Source organism: Macrotis lagotis, chromosome 8, assembly GCF_037893015.1.
Source record: "Macrotis lagotis isolate mMagLag1 chromosome 8, bilby.v1.9.chrom.fasta, whole genome shotgun sequence".
Lineage (NCBI taxonomy): Eukaryota > Metazoa > Chordata > Mammalia > Peramelemorphia > Peramelidae > Macrotis > Macrotis lagotis.
In genome coordinates, this window is record NC_133665.1 from 76,748,964 (window position 1) to 76,776,528 (window position 27,565).

A 27,565-nucleotide genomic window follows, 5' to 3' on the forward strand; every position below is an offset into this window, starting at 1 on the left:
AAATTTAATTATCTTTTGAAACTTATTAGACCTGAACTTTCTCCTCCCAGAGGGTGTATTCAGAGTTTGACCTTTTTTGATCATGGTCTTCTGTCCCTATCACCTTCTTTCACAAAGGATACTGGAGATTTTACCAGTAAGAATATAACAATTAGCTCATTTTTAGTCTTAAGGCAATATAACAGCCAATAAATCCATGTGGACCATTTCTTTGCTGTTTTATGATATTTGTATTAAATGAAATATTATTAATAAAATACCATCAACCAAGATCCCCTAGTTAGAAGAAGTTCCTAACATTTCAGCAGAGGTTTGACTCTTCAGCAATTTAAATTCTGAATTTTTCTAGCTAAGTCCAGACTTCCATCTTTCCACTCAAAAATTAAAACTATGGTCATGCAATTTTATTTTCATGACTAACAATGATGTTTTAAATGAAGCAAAATAAAGATAAAGCTGATGTTTAGATAAAAAGAAATAAGAAAAGGGTGTATGACAATTCCAATTATATATAAGAAAAAGGAAGGGAAATTGACAGAACTCTTATAATTTCTTTCAGATATTTTTCAAGAAGCCATTATGACTGGTTCAGATTCAGTTCTTTGTTTCAAAAAACCTTTAAGGATACAATAGCCTACCTTTTTACTTAGGGGAAAATTCTGCCTTTCTGTCTGTCCCTGTCTGTCTGCTTGATTCTCTTTTCTTTCAATAACTTCCCCTTCCCAACACTAGCCAATAACATTATATATTTATTTATAATATTACATAAGCATACACATTGCAATCCCATTCACTCCATTTATATGTGTGTATATATGCATATATATACATCTTTATATATATATATAATATATATATATATTATATATATATCTTTGGTTTTATCTGACTTAATGCACATTATTGATCACCTAGTCAGTGTAAGGCCCTTCCTAAATGTAAAAATTCATATCTTTCTTTTTTTATTGTTTTACTTTCCCAAATACATGTTATGAAAGTTTTTTAATTTATCCATATGCTTATGCATATTTCTAAGTTACAAAATTTCCTTCCACTTTCCCTTCCCACTCCCCTCGAAATTCATATCTTTCAATGATAGTGCCTCCTTCTTTCTATAAACCTTCCTTGATTGCATCAAACTGAAAGTGAAATTTTTCTCCTCAAATTTTCCCATAACTGAACATTTTTGTTTTGCCCTTCAAACTTTTATATGTACATATCCTTTTTTGTATACAAAATTTTTATACAGTCAAGAAAAAATGTTTTACAAGACAAAAATTCTCTATATATATCTGTTATCATCTAAACTTTCTATCTTCCCAAGAATTATTAATGTTTTATACCCTTAATAATTGTATAATATAGAGTTAGAGGAGAAGAATTTATAAAGAAAATGCATCAAAATCCTGGCTTTGGCAATAGGCCTTGAACTTCTTATAGGCAAACTTCATATTTAAAGCAAACAAGGAGGTTGAGATGGGGAGGGAGGATATACCAGGAGTTAGAAGGTAACCAGTGAATATGTATCTTATGTGAGAAGCAACAAGGAAGTGGATATTCCTGTTTCATAAAATGTGGAGGGGATTAAGATGTAAGAACAATAAAGAGGAAGAAATGAGTTGGGTTATAAAGATATTTAAAAGCCAAATAGAGTCTTTTATATAAGATCCATTAAAAATCACTTGGATATATTAAAGAGAGAGGAGATGTGGTTAGACTGGCACTTTGGAAAAATCAATTCTACAGCTGAGTGGAGGATGCTATGAAGTGAGGAGTGATAGAGACAAAGCAGAAGGCAATGGTAATAAAAGAGGTGTAAAGGGAGAAGATTGTACACTGTAGAAATGACAAAGTCAAAGGAGAGATGAAGGAATAAAAGAGACATATTATAAAGGTGGAATTTGTAAAATATATTTTATTTCCTTCTTTTTTTCCTCTAATGAATACAGAACTGTTTGCCCTGACATTTTTTGAATATCAAAGATCAAAATTTTTCAAGAACACCGACATATTGATTGTCCTCTTTTATAGTACCTTTAATTCTGAGGTACCTGAAATTAATTCTTATGTTTTTGGAATGATGCTGTCTTATTTCTGTGGCCTTAAGAATTAGTCCCAATATTACTACTCATACTGAACTTGATCTCCTTACTTTTGCAGTGTTTTAACCAAGTTTGTACTTTCTGCTCCAGTACAGAAAGGACCCTGAATTTTCATACCCTCATCTAGCTTTACTATTTGCTAGCTGTGTGACCTTGGTCAAGTAACTTTAAAGCGCTAGAACTTAGTTCTTTATCTGTAAAATGAGATGACGGCCAATATCATCAATTTTTAAAATGTGGTCTGAGTATTCAGTAGAGTAAAGCTCCACAAGTGCAAAGCGCTTTTCCTAATAGTAATGCATTCTAATTTCTAAAACAGTAAACAGTAGTAGATATAACCCATTTGAACAAAAGCTCTTTTTTAAATTGATACTTTAAGCAGGTTATGAAAATTATTCAACATTCATCTATATGCCTATGTAAACAGAATTTCCTTCCACTCTTCCTTCCCAACCCCCTCCTCTCAGCAAAGAATAGTTACAATTAATATTGTATACACACATTTGTGTTAAACATGTTTACAGATGAGTCATTTTGGTATGAACAATTAGGATTAACAGAAATAAATACATAGATTTTGTTTTTGTTTTTTTTTTGCAAGGTTTAAATGACTTGTCCAAGGTCACACAACTAGGTAATTATTAAGTGTTTTAGGTCAGATTTTAACTCAGATCCTCCTGTCTCTAGGGCCAGTGCTCTATTCACTGGGCCACCAAGCTGCCCCTACATAGATATTTTTTTTAAAAAAGTGAATGTAATGTACATCAGAATCTGAAGGACTTCCCTTCCCTTCCCTTCCCTTCCCTTCCCTTCCCTTCCCTTCCCTTCCCTTCCCTTCCCTTCCCTTCCCTTCCCTTCCCTTCCCTTCCCTTCCCTTCCCTTCCCTTCCCTTTCCTTCCCTTCCCTTCCCTCCCCTCCCCTTCCCTCCTCTCCCCTCCCCTCCCCTCCCCTCCCCTCCCCTCCCCTCCCCTCCCCTTCCTCTGGATGCAGGTAGTGTTGTCCATAGCTGTTCTAATTCAGTTGTCTTAACTGTCTAAAATGCTGAGCACAGCTGCCATCCATCACAAAAACTCTTTGAAAGATTCTCAATAATTTTTAAGGGTGTAAAGTCTTCCTGAGACCAAAATGTTTTAAGAGCAAGTAGCCTGAATAATTTTTAAGGTGCTTTCAGCTCTAAATCTACAGAGATTTTCTTTCTCAAACCTTATTATGATTGCTAATTTTGTCATGAAAATAACAATTTTAATCAAACTGGCTAAGTACATAATTATAAATACCCATTTCATATTGTATTTGGTCATATTCAAATTATTTAAAGTTGATTGAGAATTTTGTTTAGGATATTTGTTAATACTTAATTTCTAAATCCCATTCTGGAGCTTTCAAAGCTTTGGAACAGAATTAGTCTTATAGTGAAAGCTTTCATGCTCGAGTAAAGTACTCTCTATACATTTCTTAAAATTCTCCTGGGAAAGATGCAAATAACATTTCAATAATATTAATAAGATTATTAATAAAAATATGATTTGAAGCATTGAAAGTTTAAAGATCAACATTTATAACAAAAATAAATGAATTTATTATGTTGATTATATTATTATACTACCAATAGTAATAATGATGGTAACAGTCAACAACCACTCCCCATTCACAGAAGTAGAACTCACTGCAAGAAAATACACATGTGCACTTTTAACATAAATGAATCTCTAATCTATAAAGAGTGAAATGATTGAATTATAAATAGAGAACTGACTACAGTTCTTGAGTGTCTCAAATACAATTATCATAATTTGATTAAAAAGGATCTCATTGAATCTCTACAACAGTCTGTTGAAAGAAGTATAAGAATTATTATCTTTATTAATAAGATATTCTGTCTAAGGTCACCTCCTGAATGTGCATGTATTTGAAAGTGGAATATGTCCAGATATCTTTCAGAATTTGAGATCACTGTTCTTTTCTACTATACTATGCTAAACTGGAATAATAAGTACATGGAATTTTAAAAATAGAAGCACTCTTTGAAGTCATCTATTCTAACACTCCAGTCTATTTCTATATCTGTGATTTCTTCAGAGATTTTAAATGACTTCACCTTGGTCAACCAGAGATAGATTTGAACCCTTGTCTTCTTCAATACAAAGTTCACCTCCTAAGCATTCTATGATTTTATCAAGGGCAAAACTTAAGTGACTTTCTTCATGTTCTCCTTTTGACTAGTGGCAGGAACAAGTCAGAACTTAAATCTCCTGAACCTTAGCCATAGTCCATACATTTTCTTGCCTACTCAACTTAAATGGGTTCTCAGAAAACTGTTACTCTTGGAAATCCAAAACTAATTTGAGGTAAGATTTCAGAAAGCAAGAAGGAAGATTTTTCTCTACATCCTGTCCTAGATAGGAATAAATTAAACTTTTCTTTTTTTTTATCTGATAATCCTAAGACCTCCTTGACCCAGGCCCTAAAATCTTTATGTCTCCATGCAGAATTCTTCCTATTTTGCCTAACCGTATTTCTTTATAATGCCTTCTTACTACTTTCTAAAACCCTCTTTTTATTTTTAGCTTTTGAGTCGAAATGACTTATACTTCTCTGCAGGGGTTATATTGATGTGCTTCTCCTGTTACCCGACTCTATCTATTCTTTCTCTTTTTCAGAAGAATCCCCATGTCCCACAAACAGAGAAATCTCACATTTTTACCATTTTTTCATTCAACCATTCAGAATTCTAATCTGCTAGTGTCTACCCTATAACCTTGAGAGCAGAGTTGGTGATATTTCTTCAGGCACCATGTGGAGGGATTTAATCCTACAGTGACTGTGAAAAATGATGCATGTGCTCCCAATTTAAATGCTGTACTTCATGAGCATAGTTCAATATGAAGGAGAAAATTACACAGTTTCACTGATATTTGCAGTTCCTTGTTGCAAAGAATCTATGCAACTTCTCAAGAATGATGTTTATGGAAGCATGCTGGTACAAAAGTCACAGGACCTGGATTCTGATTGCATATGTCACTTAGAAGCTATATGACATTGGGCATGCTAGGCAAACTCTCTGGTCTTTGGTTTACTCACTGCAAAATAGAGGATTTAGAGTAGAATAGCCCTTTTTCACCAGGTCTCTATGGGTAGTTTTCAGAAGGGTACTGAACTGCCAAAGGAATCTAGGATAAAAAAAAATTTACAACTTCTTAGGCTAGACTTTTTGCAGGCATTTAACAACAACAAAAACAAACAAAGACTAACATTTATATAATGCTTCAAGATTTTCAAAGCAATTTACAAATACTTCATTTATCTTGACAGCCCTCAGAAATTAGAGCTATTACTATCCCAGTTTTACAGTTGTGCAAATTGAGACAGCCAGATGTTAAATGACTTTTTCAGAGATACATAATGCCACACAAACCAGAATCAAGAAACTAGTAAGTAATTGAGGTGGAATTTGATCTCAGGTCTCTCTGTCTCCAGGAATCTACATACTTAGTCACCTAGCTGATGTAATCTCACTCTGTATCTCTTCTGACAATGACATATATCCTTTTGATATTTCGATCTTATTTGAGATCAAGATTTTTATCTTGACTTCAGTAGACTATTTTGTGAAAAATGACTATTACATTCTATTATGCTCACTTCTTAGTAACACCCATTAAGCAAATGTAGTCATTTGCTTTGTTATGATTGCCATGAGAAAGGAGAAAGTGCACATGAAAGCCCTTATTTTTCTAGAAGGAAGACTTAATTACAATGTTCACATTACTTGCATTAGAGCAGAGGTAGATTTTTAAAAGCAAGGATGATAGAGTGAAAAATGTACTGGGCTCAAAGTCAAAAAGCATAGGATCTCCATTATATAGCTTCGATTTATGGATCTTTCCTAAAAAAGAGCAAGTTTGTACAGAAAATAGGCACTCAATTTTCATATATTCACATTCTTGGATCTAGAGAGGGGGAAGGAAACTTGGAAATCATCTAGCTTGATCCCTACATTTTACATCTGAGGCAACTGAGAATTAGAGATTATTAAAAAAAAGTGACTTGCCCAATGTCACATAAACATTTAGTAGAAAAGTCAGGATTTGAAGGGATATTATATAAGAGAGTTATATGACATATATTGTTATAAGCCTTGCTACTGTACCCTAAGTAGCATCATGCTTTTCCAACTGACCTACTTGTTAACTTTCCTACATATTTTGGATGTTGAAGGAGGACTGGAACCTCTAATGAGAGGGCTTGCTAAGCTCTTTAGGCTTGCTTATTCACCTTTGGTATTCACTTGCTACCCCCTTCTCTGTTGTGTCTCCAAGATGTAGAATGCTCAGTAGCCATACCCCAGTAAAACCATTTTTATAAGTGGACTATACCAGGACTATACCAATAAGACTCAAACCTTTGATGACTTAGAAAGAGGTCTACTTCAAGCATGTGAAGGCTTCCTTTCTGGCAGAATGACCATGGATATAGATCAAGAAGGTACTGACATTAGAGTTTGGTCAGACATACAAGAAGTCACAGCATCTCAGTCCATTGACAAGTCATCATAACTTTTGTCTTGTCTTTGGACATTGATGAATATCTGCAGAAGAGATTGAGGCTGACAGCCATGCAACTCTGACTCATTTAAATTCAATCTACACACAAATTTAGACCACATTCCATTATGTCACTAGTTCTCTTCAAAAAAGGAAAAAACTTTTCTCAAAATATGAACTTTTTGAAAGCAAGTATTGTCTATTTTTAACTTGTGTCACCATAATCAAAATGGTACTTTGAATATGGGAAGTACTTAATAATTTTCCTTTGTCCCTCTCTCTGAGTCTCTCTTCATTTCTCTCTCTCTCTCTCTCTCTCCCCCTCTCTTCCTTCTTAGTTTTCTTCCTTCCTTTGTTCTTTCCAACCTTTCTTGCTTCCTTTCTTCCTTCCTCATATGATCTTAGACAAATAGTTTTTTTTTTTATTTCTCCCATCCTCTTAATTAAATCAATGTAAAGAAGCTTTAAGTCAAGAAGTCCATAAACCAATAATGTTGAATATGTTGGCATAGAACTATAGTCACACTACTGGAAAGCTAAGAATGGTAGATTGCTTATGTTTGGAGGTTCTGGTCTAAAAAAGCTAAAACTGATCAGTTGTCTGCACTGTCTCTCACCAATGTGATGAAAACCCAAGATTGGATGGAAACATCTGTCTAAGTTTGAGCAAAGCAGTCCTGGTTGGGAACAAAGCAGGTCAAAGTTTCCCTGCTGACCTGTTATTATCCTAGAAAAGTAAGAGTGAGGCTAGGTCATGAAAGTTTTTAGATGCCAACAGATCATTTTTATCTGATCCTAGAAGTGATAGTGAGTTATATACTGAAACTTATTAAATGGGATGGGAAATGATCAAACCTGCATTTTAGGAATATCACTTTGGTCATTACATGGAGGATACACTGAATTGGAGAGAGACTTGAGGCAGATAGACCCACTAGCAGGCAATGGTAATAGGCCAGGCAGTGTCAAAGAAGGAAAGGGAACATATTTGAGAGATGATTTAAAGGGGATATTGTTAGGCATTGGAAGGTGCTTGGATATGAGGGTGTAAATGCTAGTGAAAAATCCAGGATGACTCTTGTGTTGACAGCATGAGGGATTGAGAGAATGTTCTACTTTGCACAAAATAGGGAGGGTAGCAGGCAGGTAGGGTTTAAAGGAAAAGATCTAAATGAGTTTTGTTTTAGACAGAGTATTTAAGATGACTACTGGACATCCAGTTTGAGATGCCTGAAAGACAATTGAAAATGAGAGATTAGAGATAGGCAAAGAGGCTAGGGAAAGATAGGTAGATTTGAAAAATATAATTCTAGAGATGGTAACTAAGTCCATGGTGATTGATTAGATCATTAAGTGAAATATTTAGAAAATACTTTACCTCTTCTAATATATGGGTTTTCCAACTGAGGGTCTTATTAAAATTTCCAGAGTCAGAGTGTATATAATGTTTGTCAGGCTTTCTTTCTAAATTTGGCAAACTTGTTACCAGGAAACTATTAATATTAATAAAAGTCTTTGTTTTGTATATAATAAAAGGCAATGAAATTGTTTTCTAAATATTAAAAATGGTCTAAATTTAAAATTTTCCTTTCTGATATAACTGCAATTTTAACCACAATCTATATTTATGGATTTATATACTTAGCTATAAAGGGTCTGAAAGAAAAATGAAAAGCTATGGAAAAATGTAAAAGGTGTTCAATTACCACAATATTCCTCATCATTTGTCTTTAATTTCACCTGTTTGATAATGTCTGGAACCCACAGTAGGGTTATAGAAATAGACCCATGTAGAAAATTTTCAGAAAAGCTGAGGAGAAAGATGACATGGTAATTATGGTAGACACTGAATGCACAATTCAACAAAGTTTTATTAATGCAAAACCAAATCATTTTCCTCACAACTGCTCTTTGAGTTAGTCAGTTTAAATGTTATTATTTCCATTTCACCAACGATGAAACTGAGGCTCTCCAAATTTAATGACTAGTTTGAATTTCCATATTAATAGAATAAAATAGCAATTGAGCCGATACCTCCTGACTCCAAGTCCAATACTGTCAAGGTGAATAGGATATGTTTTCCTCTTATGTAATGTATTGGGATTGGAGTGAGAAAGATCAAGCTTCCTGTCCTTTTTCAGGAACCTCCTAGCAGTGTGATCCTGAATAAATCAGATAATTCCAAATGCCTAAGGCACCAATCTATAAATACATCCTCTAAGTAATAAACAGACAGATCTTCCAAATTTTCTCCTGTGCGGGACCCTGGAGATATGAAAAAGTAACAAACAAAAAAAAAACCCAACTTTTTTGCCCTCAGGAAACATATTCATTAGAGCATTCATACAATCAAATATAGTACAAGATAAGAAGTACAATGAAGAGATAAGGCAAAGTACTATAGGAGTATGTGAAGAATAAGAGAATTAAAAGCCACTGAGATAAAGTTCAGTGGAGGAAATGGTACCTGGACTGAAATCTTAAATAAAACAAATCAAAAGAAAATGCATTCTTGACCTGAAATTCAGCTTGTCTGAATATATGGACAAAGAGAGGAAGAAGAATGGGTAGATCAGATGTGAGAATAGTTATGGAGTACTGCCTATCTTTAACTACACACCCAGGAGGAATCCTCTTGTCAGACTCTAGAAAAGGTTGTTTCAGAATGCTTATCCTATTATTACATAAATTTCTTCTGCCTGAAGTCTACTTGAAGTCTACTTCTTCTAATTACCAGTTGTTTTCCACCAGAAATTAACATTTTAAACTCACATTCAACACTTTCAGAAGTATATGATATCTTATGTTGATATGGGCAGGAGAATAGCAGTGAAGGGAAGCAAGAAAGATGAAGAATTAAAAATGAAAAGATTTGAAACTTTGAAGTAAAATAAAGGTGAGGGGAAGGATAAGAAGAGGGGCAACCAGTAATTGAAGCTGTAGCATATTAAAAAATAAAAACAGAAAACAAAAAACAAAATATTTTACATCCCAGGGGAGAAAAGTCAGTCTCTAAGATGAAAGAGAAGAGGGAGATGGAGAAATGGGGAGAAAATGAAAATATGCTAGTACTTACCATCATAACTCTTCGTTCTTTCCAAACTGGATTATTTGACATCTCTTGTACACATTGGATCTCCCATCTCCAAGCCACTAAGTAGAAAAGTGATCTTGGAATCAGCAATACCTGATTTCAAATTTGACTTCAAACACTCACTAGTTCTATGATTCTGGGCAATTTACTAACTTCTGTTTGTCTAAATTTCTTCAACAATATAATGGAGATGATAGTACCTATATCACAAATTTATTGTACAGAAAAAAGGAGATATTTCTAAAATACTTAGCAGAGTACCTTACATATATTAGATGCTGTATAAATTTTGTACTTTATTTTCTTCTTTCTTTTGCATGATTTTTTGTTGATTATCTCTAACACTTGAAATGCATGCTTTCTTCCTATCCTAATCTCTTTGATTCTCCAAATCTTCTCAAAACCAGCTCAGTTGACCTCCCAGAAGAGACTTTTTTTACCCTCCAGCTGCTATTCTTTCCCCCTTTAAACATACTTGGTATATATCTGTATGTGTATTTGCTTTATCCCTAATATAATATAGGTTTCTTGAAGAATGGAACTCTTTTTAAATGCTTTGCCTATAAGAATGATTGATAGAGATTTTATACACATAATAAATGCTGACTGATCAATTGCTTGATTTATTAACTCAGATCAGAGATGGCAACCTGAGATATCTCATACCTCAAAGGTCTCGTAATAGTGTAAAAATTAATCTGCCTGGTCTGATCATTCTAATTGTATTTAACTTGACTGTGACCATTTATTTTCCCTGAGTGTAGTAAAACATTTCAATGAACTTATATTTATTCAATGCATCTGAAGTATATAAGTAATTATAAAAGATACACCCATCATTCTGTTCATAATAGTAAGAAATCAGACATCAGTACAGTTTTGTTATAAATTAAAATATTTGTGATTAGTGACTGACAAACTATTACATATATATATATATATATATATGTATATATATGAAGATTTCCCTTTCAGATGTAATTGTGGAAACACTTCCTCTTTTGTATGTACAAAAGATATCTGTTGATCTCTTGAACATTGCCCTTCTCATCAGCAAACCGGAAAGATCTTAGTGCAGTAATATATTTAAACTTTGGTCTAGTTCTGCATAATCTAATTTTTATACACTCTGCACAAATTGTAACCACTTCATCAATGTCTTATTACTTTTTTCTTAACAATGTAGTGACAATGATTAATTTCTAAAGACTGGTAAACAAAAACCTTTCTTTAGAAGTGAATAAGGCTAAGCCACATTCTGTGGAGGCACTTATATTCATTTTCTCTGTCTCTGTACATATATAATCCTCTCCATATACACATACAGATATACCTATACATCCCTCTCTATAATATATATTAGAGAGAGACAGAGAGAGAGAGAGAGAGAGAGAGAGAGAGAGAGAGAGAGAGAGAGAGAGAGAGAGAAACATATACAACATAAATTCTCAGAGCGAAATGGGAGATTTGCCTTTCTTTCAAATCTGTCAAAAGTATTATTTGGCTCATATTAACATTTTAATTTATGAAGCCACAACTATTTATTACCACATATGGATGACATAATTGATAAATATAAAAATTAGAATCTAAAGCAAAAATGACAATATAATGACTTTTCTCTTTTTATAAATTATGCCACATTTTGATTTTCAGTTTTTATAAGTAGATTCTTTATAGACTTATGATAAAATCAAACAGGACCTATTACTTTTCAATGAGTTTTGATATTTTTAATGTCAATTTTCCCTTCATTGATATAGACAATATCCCATTCATGTCCTAAGAGATCATATCCATGTCTTGTGAGATCATGGGCATGTCCTCCCATAATTCTCCACATGATCCACCCATTAATTTTGAACTCTCCTATGAATATTTTAAAAATATTATGTGAATATTATTAGACATTTAAGCAATTCACAATTCTCATTTAATGTCTCACCCTAGTCCCTTTACAATCATGCATTTTTGCATCCAGGACTATCTCAAGTTATCCTGGTCTACATCTTGCCACTGAATTCAGATGATTCTGGAGGAAAAATCATTAAAATTTAATTTGCTTACATGTCATGACATCATCTCTCTGATTTAATGATCCTTTTGGAGAATGAAGGACAATCGACATTTCCTGGAAAGTATCTATTATGCTGTTTCTTATATAGATTCATTACTGGCAATAAACTGTAGTCACTTGCACCCATCATATGTTCCTCCATCTCCATTTAGCTCATCCAATGTTTTTAAGGATTGTGGTTGTGGATGTTTCATAGCCATATGAATCAATGAAAACTTTAAAAAAGGGTATTATATTTTTGTTTAGATCTTTGATATAAGTTCATTGGGGTAGGGACTTTTTATTTTTGCTTGTTATTTTTCTCTTATGCTTGGATTTCCAGTGCTTATAAGGATGTCCAACACATAGCAGATACTTAATAAATGCTCTGCCTTTCTGTCCTTCTAGCTATCCATACCCTTATTTTCTCTATTTATTATTTATCCATTTTTATTCAAAGCAAAGAGCTAAAATAAACTAAGAACTAAAAACCAAATTTGCTACATTGTGAAAGGAAAAATATTAAAAAAGTAAAAGGGAAGGAAGCATAGCATTATCAGCCTTCATATATTGTATTGTAATAATCATCACATCATTTGGTGCTAACTAAATAGTAGACAAAAAGATTAATAGACCACATTGGAAAAATGTAAACATGAAATAAATAGACATAATGACCCAGGGTTTCATAAACACAAGAATATGAAGTACTGGGGATATGACTCTATTTCATAATCATTTTTGGGAAAATTAGAATTCTCATAAAAATGGAGGTTTATATTAGCATCTCATAATTTATAGTATAATTAGCTCCAAATAAATAAGTGACTTAAATATTTTAAAAATCACATCAAAAAAGTTTTGAAATAAATGGTCCTAGAGTTAGCCATGATCTTACATTGAAACTCTCTGGATTTTTCTCTGTCTCTTTTCCAGTACTTGGAGACACAGAGAGGGTTTTCTGAAATCTTATTGTTCCAACCTGATAGAAGAAGAAATTGAATCTCGGAGCCTTTCAAGGGATTTAACTCAAGACCACATAGCCAAATAAGAGCAAGACCAGAGATTCAAACCTAAGATTTCTACTTCTGAATCTAGTAGTCTCTAACAAACAACATTGTTTACTTTTCATAAATTCCATTAAGTTACTAGATGTTCTGCTGTTTTCCTAGACTTTATTTAGCTTTTAACTGATTGTAAGGTGGAAACAAAAGGAAAGGAAAGGAATAAGATCCTCCCTCCACCCCGCTGCCACAAACACATACTTCTCTTGACTCATCATTTGAATCCTGCCTTGCATATGATAATCAGAAATATATTTGCTAATAACATTATTTAATAAAGCAGTTTTGTAGAGTGCAAAGAGTACTGCTTATAGGGTCAGACAACCTAAATCCAAATTCTTCTTCTGTCAATAATTCCCTATGAGTCCTTGGGTTTGTTATTTCCACCATCATTTACTTCTCTGTGAAATAATGTAATTGGGTCAGATAACCTGAAGAGTACCTTCCAGCTCTAAGACTATGATCTTACAATACTTGTCCTAGAATTATTTTTTGGATAGGACCCACACTAAAAATTCTGTATTCTTAAAAAAAATTAAACAACAAACTGAACAAAATCAATTTTTAAAGCATCCATTGTGACTAATATCCAATCATAGGAAGCAGAGATGAAAGTTTTAATAAAACATTTTTCTTTATTTTATGGAGCTTACAGTTGAGTATCAGAAACAAGACCTATACCAAGTAAATTTTGAAACATAATAATACATGAGTAAGGTAAAAAAATAAAAATTCATGTCAATTCTTATATAGGAAGATTCATTCTTTTTTTTTAGTTTTTTCTTTTACAAGGCAGTGGGGTTAAGTGACTTGCCCAAGGTCACACTTGTTAGTTAATTATTATGTGTCTGAGTTTGGATTTGAACTCAGTTCCTCCTGACTCCAGGACAATTGCTCTTTTTACTGCATCACCTAGACTTGAGACTTAAAGGTTACTATGTCAGAAGCAAAGAGAAAGAAGTAAAATATTCAAGTCATAGAGAGTGATAGGCTTTCATGTGCATATCATTTCTTAAATTTCCAAGGTATTTTAATATTTATTAGATCATTGTCCTCCCCCATCTCCCAAAATTATGTGATAGAGAGAAAGGTCATAGGAAAGTGTTTTGCTATAAAAGTAGCAAAATTTAGGCTTAGAGAATTTAAATACATTTCCTAATTTCAAAGAAATGGAATTAGAATTTGATACTTCAAGTTCTGTATTCTATGTTCTTTCATTTGATCATATTGCCTCTCAAGTCTGTCCCCCTGTGAAACAGGGATCTTTATGATAAAATATCCTTCATAAATGAAAGGAAAATAATTTCTACAAAATAAAAATATTTACTAAAATTTTGTCACAATCCCACTTTTTCATATGCAATTTTAAATGAGGCTGGACCATGTCCAGTTATAAATTAAATTAAGAGAATTTTGAAAACGCTGGCAGGAGGTTTCACTAAAGTTAAAAAAAATACATTTCCTCTATCCTACCTTTGTTATTTTGACAATGTGTTAATCATTAAATGAGGTGTCCAGTACCTTAGAAGGGGAAACAGCATGAAACCACTCAAGGTGGAACATAGCTCCTTTTGATTTAAAGCTGTTATTTCCAAAATTAATCACACTTGGCAACAACTGGTAGCCTCTTTCTCATCTTGCTCTGTAGCTCACAGCTCTCATCCAGGTGGAGAGCTCCCTTGGAAGTCAAGAAATATGCCGAGGAATGGGCTCTATGATATAGTTTATAAAGTCATTCGTTTTGTTGCCTTTTGTTTCCTAGGAAAATGCAAGATGATCTAAAGAGATTTTAACAGCAGGGGCATGATGCATGTGAGGAAATTGAGGGTTTTTTGATGACTTGAGACCTTTATTCTTCCCCATTGTTTTGAGCAAGACAAAGATGAGCTTACTGTAGATTCTTTTGGGGAGAGGGCATAACACTAGCATAAAAAAAGAAACACTACCTACCTTTAGAAACACAAACAACTGCTTTGTGATTCTTTCTTTAGGTCTTCTCATAGCTCTCTGGAAGTTTACCTTATCCTTGGATTTATGAGATTTGGTAAGCCCTTTGAAGTTGTCCTTGACTTGCCCTCAGACCTACTTAAGCAAGACTTTGCTTCAATTATATTTAAACAAATTAAATGAGATACTGATTAAGTTCAAAAATGAATGGCCAATAGGTATTCAGTAATAAGAGGAATAGTTCTTTTATATTCAATCACTTGATTCATACCAGTTCAAAGCTGTCAAACAATATTACTAAGAAATAAAGATAATAGAGTTTAGCAAATTTAAGTCAACAATCATTTTTTTTTTTCTGTACAATGTTCCAGAAACCATGCTAATCACTAGGGATATGAAGAAAAGCAAGAGCATGGCACTTTCCTTCAAGGAAAATATATTCTATTGAAGGAGTAAATAGGCAAATAACTAGAAAGTCAGTGAAATTAAGAGGTAGATGTGAAAGGACAGAACATTCCAGGTATGACGAAAAGAGAATGCAAAAATATGGAGACAGGAGTTAGAGGTGCTTCTCTGAAGAAATGCAAGTAGTCTGTGTTTCTGGAATGTATAATAGCTGGAATAAAATGGAATAGAAGACTGGAAATATTGAAAAGTTTGGTTTATGAAGAATTTTAAATATCAAGCAATGGAGCTTATATGTGATCTTGAGCATAATAATAAACTTTTAGAATTTATTAAACTGGAAAGTGGTGGGTGGAAAATTTTCAGGTTTGCTTTTAATGAAAATAAAATGAGATATCTATTAAGTTGGAAGGAGAATTTTAAGAACTTAATGAACATTTAATTCTACTATATAAAAAGAAATCTTGCTCTAGGGAATCCTAAGCAAAACAAAAGCAGTTCCTAACCTCAAGTTTATTTCTACTCTTTAGAGTTGTAAACAAAATGTGATAGTGAACCAATGAAACTTTTTTGGAGGTGAAGTGGAGTTGGCTACAAGATAAAATTATCCTAGATGACAGAAAGTTGTGTTTAAAATTTATACTGAACTGAGGAAGATTGGTTTATTCTCCAAGATTCAATTTCTAGAAAGCTGAACATTAATGAACCTTAGGTCCTTAGAAGCAGTGACAAAGACTCTGATGAGGTGGAAAATTTCATTTTACCAAGTCACACAGCACTTAGATACTCCTTTACTCTTAGCTTGCTCCTCTCAAAAGATTTTCATCTTTCTTTTTTTTTCAGCACATTAATTGTGATATGCCTAACTTCTTTTACAGTTGGACAAAGTAAGGTAGTTTGAGGTAAGACTAGAAAGAAGTTAACCAGAGTGCATTTTTCCAAATGAAAATCTTCAGTTTTAATGTAAGCACTTTCAAGATATGCATACTAAATCTAATTACATTGTCAGTACTCAAAGACCTTTCAGAAATTTTCTTTTGAAACTGTCTTCAGAATCCATGTCCAGTTCTTTTAAATACACTTATTGATGAGAGCTTCACCCTCGGAAGAAGAATTTTCTTTGTTGAAACCACTAACAGTCTATTCAGAGGCTGATCTGTTGAATTAGACATGTCACTCAAGTGGGAAACACAATTTGTAGTAAAAATTAAATTAAAATAAATGGCCTGATGGTATATAAATGGGAGTGCTTTTAATAAGGATACTTCTAAAACAACTTTAAAAACAGAATTTTGAGGAATGACACCTATGCCCTGTGATAACAATTTAAATAGGTAACATTTAATTAAATATGTTTGTCATGCCATTTGTCTTTTAAAAAGAATAGTCTATTCTTTATAGCTATAACTTGTACATAGAATCAGAGAGAACAGAACTCAACCTTTCCTCAACCTTTGTTTTTCTGGTTACAACTTTCATGAACCCTTTTGTAGAAGTCTCTACTAAATTTTGTCCTTTTAAGCCTGGGTTGGCCCTGGTTTCTCTAATTTGTCAATGAATGTTAATTAAATTGCCATTATTATTCTGGAAATTTAATTTTTCTCTATCACCATTTTAATTATTTTCATAAACTGTAAAGGTAGAAGGAGTTTAGAGATCATGAATAGATAGAAGAGTCCTTCGCTTATTGCGTGCAAAGCACTATACTAAGTACTGAGGATATAAATAGAAAAGAAACCCCTTGCTCTCAGGGAGCGCACATTCTATTAGGAAGTTGGTAGTTACATGAGGTTTCAGGTGCAAGTGAAAAAATAATCCATAGTCCTTAGGGTGTAACAATGAAACATATGTTAATGCTACTTCTTTAATATCTTTTACACTGGTAAAAATCATGTCAGTTTACATTTGATGGAAAGAAATTTCCTCTCTTATACTTCAATAACTGCAAGAAGACTAGAAGTAATGCCATTCCTGAGTCTGTTGATTTGCAATATCTATCCTATTTCCAATTTCCTATTTCCCTCCAGGTTTCCCTGAAATCCCGCCCCTCCTGGTTTCTAATAGAAAAATACATATACCACAGTTTGCTAAGCCATTCTCCAACTGAAGGACATTTACTGGATTTCTAATTCTTTACCACCACAAACAGGGCTGCTATAAATATTTTTGTACAAGTAAAGTTTTTACCCTTTTTCCTCATCTCTTCAGGGTATAAACCCAGTAGTGGTATTGCTGGGTCAAAGGGTATGCATATTTTTGTTGCCCTTTGGGCATAGTTCCAAATAGCTCTCCAGAAGGGTTGGATGAGTTCACAGTTCCACCAACAGTGCAATAGTGTCCTAGATTTACCACATCCCTTCCAACAATGATCATTATCCTTCCTGGTCATACTGGCCAATCTGAGAGGTGTGAGGTGGTACCTCAGAGAAGCTTTAATATGCATTTCTCTAATAATTAAGGATTTAGAGCATTTTTTCATATGGCTATAGATTACTTTGATCTCCTCATCTGTAAATTGCCTTTGCATATCCTTTGACCATTGGTCAATTGGGGAATGGCTTTTTGTTTTAAAAATATGACTCAGTTCTCTGTATATTTTAGAAATGAGTCCTTTATCAGAATCAATAGTTGTAAAGATTGTTTCCCAATTTACTAAATTTCTTTTGATCTTGGTTACATGGCTTTTATCTGTGCAAAAACCTTTTAATTTAATGTAATCTAAATCATGTAATTGGATTTTGGTGATGTTCTCCAACTCTTCCTTAGTCATAAACTGTTCCCCTTTCCATAGATCTGACAGGTAGACTAGTCCTTGATCTTCTAATTTGCTTATAGTATTGTTTTTTATGTCTGTGTCCTGTAACCATTTGGATCTTATCTTGGTAAAGGGTGTGAGGTGTTGGTCTAATCTAAGTTTCTTCCATACTAACTTCCAATTTTCCCAGCAATTTTTATCAAAGAGGGAGTTTTTATCCCAATGGCCAGACTCCTTGGGTTTATCAAACAGCAGATTACTATAATCAACTCCTGCTTTTACACCTAGTCTATTCCACTGGTCCACCGCTCTATTTCTTAGCCAATACCAAACAGTTTTGATGACTGATGCTTTATAATATAATTTTAGAACAGGTAAGGCTAAGCAACCTTCTTTTGCACTTTTTTTCCTAAAGCTTCTGGCAATTCTTGACTTTTTATTTCTCCATATGAATTTACTTACAATTTTTTCTACCTCATTAAAGTAATTTTTTGGAATTTTGATTGGTAGGGCACTAAACAGATAGTTTAGTTTTGGTAGAATTGTCATTTTTATTATATTAGCTCTACCTATCCATGAGCAGTTGATATTTGCCCAGTTATTTAAATCTAATTTAATTTGTGTGAGTAGTGTGAGTAATAGTTTTCAAAAATATTCTGAGTCTGTCTTGGCAAATAGACTCCCAAATATTTTATATTGTCTGAGGTTACTTTGAATGGGATTTCTCTTTCTAGCTCTTCCTGCTGTTTCTTGCTAGACATATATAGACAATTTGAGGATTTATGGAGGTTTATTTTATAACCTGCAACTTTGCTAAAATTGCTAATTGTTTCCAGTAGTTTTTTAGATGATTTCTTGGGATTCTCTAGGTAGACCATCATGTCATCTGCAAAGAGTGAGAGTTTTGTCTCTTCCTTCCCAATTCTAATTCCTTTAATTTCTTTTGCTTTAATTGCTGCTACTAACATTTCTAATACAATATTAAATAGTAGTGGTGATAATGGGCATCCTTGTTTCACCCCTGATCTTATTGGGAATGCCTCTAGCCTCTCCCCATTGAATATAATGCTTGTTGATGGTTTCAGATAGATACTGCTAATTATTTTAAGGAACAGTCCATATATTCCTACACTATCTAGTGTTTTTAGTAGGAATGTGTGCTTTTTTTTGTCAAAAGCTTTTTCAGCATCTACTGATATGATCATATGATTTCTGATAGGTTTGTTGTTGATATAATTGAGTATACTAACAGTTTTCCTAATATTGAACCAACCCTGCATTCCTGGAATAAATCCTACTTGATCATAATGTATTATCCTAGTGATGACTTGTAATTATTTTGCTAAGATTTTATTTAGGATTTTTGCATCTATATTCATCAGGGAGATAGGTCTATAATTTTCTTTCTCTGTTTTAACTCTTACTGGTTTAGGTAACAGTACCATATTGGGTTCATAGAAAGAGTTAGGCAGAGTTCCATCTTTCCCTATTTTTCCAAAGAATTTATATAGGATTGGAATCAATTGTTCCTTAAATGTTTGGTAGAATTCACTTGTGAATCCATCAGGCCTTGTAGATTTTTTTTAGGGAGTTCAGTAATGGCTTGTTGAATTACTTTTTCTGAGATAGGGTTGTTTAGGTATTTAATCTCTTTTTCATTTAATCTGGGCAACTTATATTTTTGTAAATATTCATCCATTTCACTTAGATTATCAAATTTATTGGCAGAGAGTTGGGAAAAAAATAATTTCAAATTATTACTTTAATTTCCTCCTCATTGGTGGTGAGTTCATCTTTTTCATTTATGATACTAGCAATTTGGTTTTCTTCTTTCTTTTTTTTAATCAAATTGACCAGAAGTTTATCAATTTTATTGTTTTTTTCATAATACCAACTTTTGGTTTTATTTATTAATTCAATAGTTTTTTGCTTTCAATTATATTAATTTCTCCTTTAATTTTTAGAATTTCTAATTTGGTACTTAATTGGGGATTTTTGATTTGTTCTTTCTCTAATTTTTTTAGTTGCATGTTTAGTTCATTGATTTCCTCTTTCTCCAATTTATTCATATAAGCATTTAGAGCTATAATATATCCCCTGAGTGTTGCTTTGAATGAATTACATAGGTTTTGGTATGTTGTTTCATAATTATCATTATCTAGAATAAAATGGTTAATTCTTTCTATAATTTGTTTTTTGGTCCACTCATTTTTTAAAATGAGGTTATTCAGTTTCCAATTTCTTCTGGGTCTATATTTCCTTGGCTCAGTATTGCATATAACTTTTATTGCATTGTGATCTTAGAAAGATGTATACACTATTTCTGCCTTTCTGCAGTTGATCATTAGGTTTTTATGTCCTAGTACATGGTCAATTTTTGTATAAGTTCCATGTACTGCAGAGAAAAATGTATATTCCTTTCTATCCCCATTCAGTTTCCTCCATAAGTCTACCATATCTAATTTTTCCAATAATCTATTTACCTCCCTAATTTCTTGTTTGTTTTATGATTTGATTTATCAAGATCTGATAGCAGGAGGTTGAGGTCTCCCACTAGTAGAGATTTGCTGTCTATGTCTTCCTGTAATTCTTTCAGCTTCTCCTCTAAGAATTTGGGTGCTGTCCCACTGGGTGCATATATATTCAATATTGAAATGACTTTATTGTCTATAGTACCTTTTAGGAGGATAAAGTTTCCTTCCTTATCTCTTTTAAGGCTATCTATTTTTGCTGCTGCTTTGTCTGAGATAAGGATTGCTACCCCTGCTTTTTTTACTTCAGCTGAAGCACAATATATTTTGCTTCAACCTTTTACCTTTACTCTATACGTATCTCTCTGCTTCAAATGAGTTTCTTGTAAGCAGCATACTGTAGGATTCTGGTTTTTTAATCCACTCTGCTATTTGCTTACATTTACATTCACATTCAAGGTTATGATTACTAATTCTTAATTGCCTTCTGTGCTATCTTCCCTCTGTTTGTATTTTTCCACCTTCCCCCCTTTTATCCATATTCCCCAGTCTTTTGTCTCTCAAAACCACCCCCTTCAGTGTTTTTGTCCTCCTATATCACACCCTCTGCTTTCTTTCCCCTTTCCCTTTTTCCCTTTTCCCTTCCCTTCCTTTTGTTATTTCCCCTTATTTCCCCCAGTCCCCTTCCCTTTCTCCATCTCCCCTCCCCTTTTCCCCTTTTAATACTTGAAAGGTTAGATGTTTTATAAGTTAACAGAGTATGTGTAGGTTGACTTTAAGCCAAATATGATGAAAAGAAGATACAGGTGTTTCTCCTCTGCTCCCTTCTTCCCCACTAGTACCATAGGTTTTTTTGTACCTCTTAGTGTAATGAGATTTACCCCATTCAATCCCATCCCCACTCCCATCTCTTTCCTGTCCCCCCTTTTTAGGTTGGTAGTGGTATTTTTTAGATCCTTCTAAGTCATAGAAAATTCTGAGTGTCTGTTCCTTCTAGTTCTGTACATTCTGTCGAATAGAGTCAAAATTCCTGAGAGTTATTAGAATCTTTCTCCCAAGTAGGTCATGAATGTCCATCATTTCTGGCTGGGTGTATTCTCTCTGTTAGAGTTACATTTCTCAAGGCTTATGAGAATCTTTTTTTTTTTAACCCCATGCTGGGGTTTAGCCAATTTCACCTTACTGGATTGCATTTTTTTCCCTTTTACCACCCCACCTTTTTTTTAAACCTTTTCATGTGTCTCTTGAACCTCCTGTTTGATGTCCAAATTTTCTGTTTAGCTCTGGTCTTTTCATCAGAAATTTTTGGAATTCTTCCATTTCGTTAAATGTCCATCTTTTCCCCTGGAAAGGAAGGCTCAGCTTTGCAGGAAAGTAGCTCCTTGGCTGCATTCCAAGCTCCCGTGCTCTTCAAAATATCTCGTTCCAGGACCTTCAATCCCTTAAAGTTGATGCAGCCAGGTCCTGCATGATCCTTACTGTGGCTCCTTGATATTTAAGTTGTTTCTTTCTGGCTGCTTGCAGGATTTTCTCTTTTATCTGATAGTTCTGCAGTTTGGCCACAACATTCCTTGGTGTTTTCATTTTAGCATCCTTTTCTGGTGGGGGTCGATGTACTCTTTCAATAACTACTTTGCCCTCCGATTCCATATCAGGGCAGTTTTCTATCACTAGATCCTGTAATATTAAGTCCAGGCTTTTTTTGTCTTCAATGTTTTCAGGAAGTCCTATAATTTTCAGGTTGCCCCTCCTCGATTTATTCTCAAGTTCAGTGGTTTTGTTTATGAGGTATTTTACATTTGCTTCTATTTTTTCTATTTTTTTATTTTTGTTTAACTCACTCTTGCTGTCTCATGGAGTCATTAGTTTCTGTAGAATCCATTCTTTTTTTAGGGGAGGAATTTTCTTCATTAACCTTTTTCAACTCCTTTTCCAATTGGTCAATTCTACTTTTGAAAGAGCTTTCCATTTGACCAATTGAGGTTTTGAGAGAATTAATTTCTTTTTGCATTTGCTCCTTTGAGGGTCTGAGAGAATTATTCTCATTTTGTAATTGTCCAATTGATGATCTGAGAGATTTATTCTCCTTTTGTGTTTGTCCAATTGTACTTTCTAAGGTATTAATTTTCTCTCCCAAATTGTTAAGCTCCTTCCTTATTTCTTCAAGGAAGTCTTTCTGTGCTGGAGACCAGATTGTATTCTCCTCAGAGGTTCCAGGTCTCTCTGAGTTGGGGTCTTTCCCTTCCAGGAATTTTTCTATGGATCCACCTTTCCGCTGACCCTTCTTCATTATGCTAAGACCTTGAGTTGGGGGGTGGGGGCTGGTTCACCTGGTCTTGAGATCGCTGAAGGCTTTACTGAGTGCAGTTTCTCTGGCTGGCCAGTAGGAGGTGCTGCTTGCCCTCTCTGGGGTGTCTGTGACCTTGGTTGAGGCCTTCTCCCTTTGCTGGAAAGCAGGAGTTGGAACTATTGAATTCTTTTGCCTTCAATCAATGGTGGGCTTTACCCTGGCCTGAGATCATTCCTCAGCTGGGCTCATTCTTCTGCTCACATACCTGGGCCTGAGGCAGAAGTAATTTGCCTTTGTTTGAGGAGAAGCCTCTGTGCAATGGAGGCGTGCCCTCAGAGTTTCTCAGACCTGAGAAGCCCAGGGATGTTGTCTGCCGTTCTCCTGCACCAGAACTCTTCCCCCAGCCTGGTCCCCAGCTCCAGGGGGACAGCACCAACACCAGCACCTCTGCTTCCCCATGGACCCAAGCCCCTTTCATCCAGCCCCACCACTGAACCAGCAGGTCTGGCTCTCGGGCCCTCAGACACCTGGTTCCAATTCAGCTGTTAATCTGGCTGATCCCAGGCTGCATCTCCCTTGGAGCCCAGACTCACCTGAGGTACTCAGCCCAGGCTGCTGCAGGAGAATCCTGAGGTATCTGTTCTTTCTCCTGGCTTTTCTTTCTGGGTTTTCTGGATTGGATTTCTTTTAAGAGGTTTGTTTCATGTGATAGATGGGGAAGAGATCAGGAGACTTTAGAACTGTGCCTGTCTTCTCTCCGCCATCTTGGCTGGAAGTCTAGAATCTTTTTTTTTTTTTTTTGCAAGGCAATGAATGGGGTTAAGTGGCTCACCCAAGGCCACACAGCTGGGTAATTATTAAAGATCTGAGGCCAGATTTGAACTCAGGTACTCCTGACTCCAGGGCCGGTCCTCTATTCACTGTGCCACCTAGCTATCCCTAGAATCTTTACTTATTTTAATAAATTCATTAGTTACCCCAATCACATTTGTATTCAGAATCAGTCAGTAATCATTCATTAAGTACATACCATATTTCATGAATTTGTCCTAAGCACTGGGAAATACAAATAATTAATAGAAAGAATATCTTTGTCCTCAGGAATTTAAAAATCTAAATTTAAAATTTAAAATGGGGGGAGTTAATTTACAAAAGATAGCTGAAAAGTTGGGAGACACAGAGGGTACCCTGCAGTCATGATGGGGAAGTACAAAGAGTGCAATGAGTTAGGAAATCAAGAGATGTCTAGTCTGCGTGCCTCCTTGAAAGGAATCATCATTTTATACTCCAATCAGACGGACATGACTGTCATTGCTCAAAATGTTTTTAGAGCTCCTGTTTTTAAAATTTCCTTTAGTACCATACCAAGAAAAGCAATCTAATTCTTTATATTTAGGCAATTGTTTGGTTGAAAATATCACCTGTTCTGATTTTGCCCCACCCACCCACAGGCATTCTTCCCATCCCTGAATATTGAAATGGGGACACAAGCTTGAACTCATTTCTCTCTTTCAATTCAGTTATATAATTGAGTCACTTAAAGGAGTTTAATTTATTACCAGAAAGGATTTCTTGAATTTATCCCTTTCTCTATATACCCCAAACGCATAACATGTGCAAGTTCTCAACTTCTCGTACCTGGATTATTGCAACAACAATCTACTCTTCACCTTTGATTGCATTTTTTTTTCTTTAGTGAATTCTGTAGTAGAGATGATAAACTAACTATCCTGGAAAATGGCTACCATAAAGTCTGAAGAAATTGCAATTTCTTCCTGTTCCCTAGAGAATCAAGACTGAGTTCCTAAGTCTAGACAAATGCTGAATAATTTGCTCTCACCTTTACTTTTGCAGTTTTAGTTCTCACTGTTTCCTGTGAGAAAACATATACCACAGACAAGCTAATTTTTTTATTGTCCCAAAATATGTTCATTCCCATGTTTATGCATTTATGTATTTTCTTCTGGAAATCTATAACATCCTTTATAACTTAAGATACTCTATTTCATGTTGACCTCTCTTTTTTTCTGTAATTCTATGATATTTATTATCTTCAACTCCCTATAAAAATAACATTTTTTTGCATTATTTTCAGGCTTACAAATTGCTTTCATGACTTTAACTTAATGAGGTCAATGGTATAGATATTTTAAAGCCCATTTTGCAAGCAAGGAAATAGGAAATTAATAACTGTCTTCTGATCATAAAGCTAATTAGATGTCAGATTCAAGATCAGAATTCATTTCTCCTGATTGTAACATTTTCCCACTAAACCATATTATTTCAACAATTTAGTATTTATTGTATAAATATTGTAACATCTGCTATTTCTTTCATGTGGATTATCCCTTACCTCCTTCCAAGACAAGTTTATTTTGAGTATAAGGACCTTGGCTTACTTATCTTTTAAATATCTGATGGTATCTAGCATAATGCCAGTCACATCATAAGAAACTGAAGATACTTTTTCATTGATGCTTTGAAACTGTCCAATTGTTTAAAAAATATACAAATATTAAACTCCCTTTTAAAGACAGAAATATTACCTTTCTCAAAGCATGTAAAATTCCAAAAAGCATATAAAACCCTTTCTTACCAGAGGCAAGGAATGTGACTGCCTTCATTATTACACAGCATATACTTTATTTTATACATCTATCTTCCCCATTCTCAATAGTTTCTTTTTTCTTGGCTATCTGTTGATCAGCTATTTATTGTTATTTCCATTCTGTCTTGGCAAATGATATTTTTTAAAATAATCTAAATTCTTAAGCCAACAAAAATAGTTTATATTGGTTCATTCCACAAACTTATTGTAATTCTTTTTTTGACATCTGCCTTAGATGCAATATAATAATTAAATTGCTGTATCTCTTCTCTTATATCTTCTCTTCTACTCTCATGGTAACAGGTGCTTTACTAGATTCAGGGTTTACTAGATTATTCTAAAACAGCAAGTCCTTTCTGTATTATTACCAGGGAATTCTTCATCCTCCTAAACCCAAATAACAAGTCATCATGTCCTTGGAGTTCCTGGAGTTTCAAAAGGGATCTAAGACTAATTCCTCTTCTTTTACTTCTAGTACAAATTTGTTTTGTTGGGGTATGAAGCAGGTGGGGAAAAACAATAAATTATGAGTAAAATAAGATTAGTATAAAGAAGGGGAGTTGATACTTGACTTTTTGGCAAATTCTCATTTGCCATTATGAAGTATTTCATTTAAGTAGTATGCAACTTGTCAAATGGTTTACAACAATACATTCACACTCCTCTCTGAATATTGGAAGAATGTGAAAAATAGGAGTAAAAAGATCATATTTCTTTTTCAATTATTCCTAGTTATATTTATGAAAGAAAGGCAGAATATTTTCACTAATTGCACATGAAATTACAACATCTTTTGAATAACCATGCTTTTTCTTTTCTATTTTTTTTCTTTTAATATTGCCAGTAAATGGATCCTTTATCCGAACTACAAGTAGAGGTTTTGGTTCAGAAAAAGAAGAAAATCCAATTTCTTGGTTAAGGTCTCTTGAGCATGCAATATTCAAAATTAATGGGCCTATTAATTGCAACCATTTATTAGAATAATGCCTAAAGAAAACTCCAATAGAGACAGATAAACAGGTCTGGTCTCTTGAAGAAGATGATAAAAGAAAGAAGTATCAATAAGATATTTGCCTTTGGGCTTTAGGGGATGGGAGTTAAAAGAATTGTCTTGGAAATATTATTAGTTTTATAGAGAAGGGAAATGACAAGACTAAACCTTTTAGACAATTAAATGAGAATTTATATTCTAGTGAACTGCTCCTCATGCATTTCTGCGCATACCTTTGTTATATTAATTTTAGTCAACTTAGTTTAATTATATGATATTTATTTTAAACTTCACAATGTCTGATGAATAATTTCTGTGTCTTGGCATATATTTTCCTATATTGATGTTGGAATTTGAATGATTTTAATGTATTCATTTCAAACACATTTTTCCCCTTGAGAAAATGAAAAGAACCACATTTCTGTTATATATGCTTTATATGTATTTAATATGTGTGTATAAACATGCAAATATGTTTGTATATGTATATATTTAGCTTCCCATTTCTATGAGAACTTGGTTTTATAGACAAGTTCTTATCTTCATCATGTGTTTATGTTTTTATTAAAAACAAATTCAATATGCTCCACTACTGAGTTCACATAAGTATAAACCTGATTCCATGGAAGAATTCCTAACAATTTCCTGCCCGTGTTTTCCTGGTTAAGTCATTTGGTCTCTTTGGATCTTAGTTTTCTCATTTATAAATAGGATATGTTATTTATATTTGAAGGAAGACACAGTTATAGTTGAGGTCTTACACAATACTCTTGAAAAATTAAAGGAAATCTAAATTGACCTCATTTCTTTCAGATTTCATCTCACTCTAAAAGTGGAGGTTTGTGCAGAATCGAAATTTCCAGCCTTGCCTTTGGGCAGGGCACTTAAAATCTTTGTAATGTAATTTCCTCATTTGTAAAATTAGATGACATTATTAATTGACATGTAAAGTTCTTTGGTTGCTCCTAACCCATGATCATATAATACCTTGATTAAATGATTTTTAAAGTCAGATGTATGCTAGAATCAGCTTCCATAGTTTGGGAGGACACATTATTACTTTTGTGATGTGTGTTTTTCATCTCTGAAATTGTTTAAAAACTATCAGTAAACATTTAATTTTTTTTTTAATTTTCTAGACTTTACAAAACTGATGGACATTTTAAAATATTTTATTTTTTCCAATTACATGTAAAATAATTTTTATCATTTGGTTATTTTGAATCATGAGCTCCAAA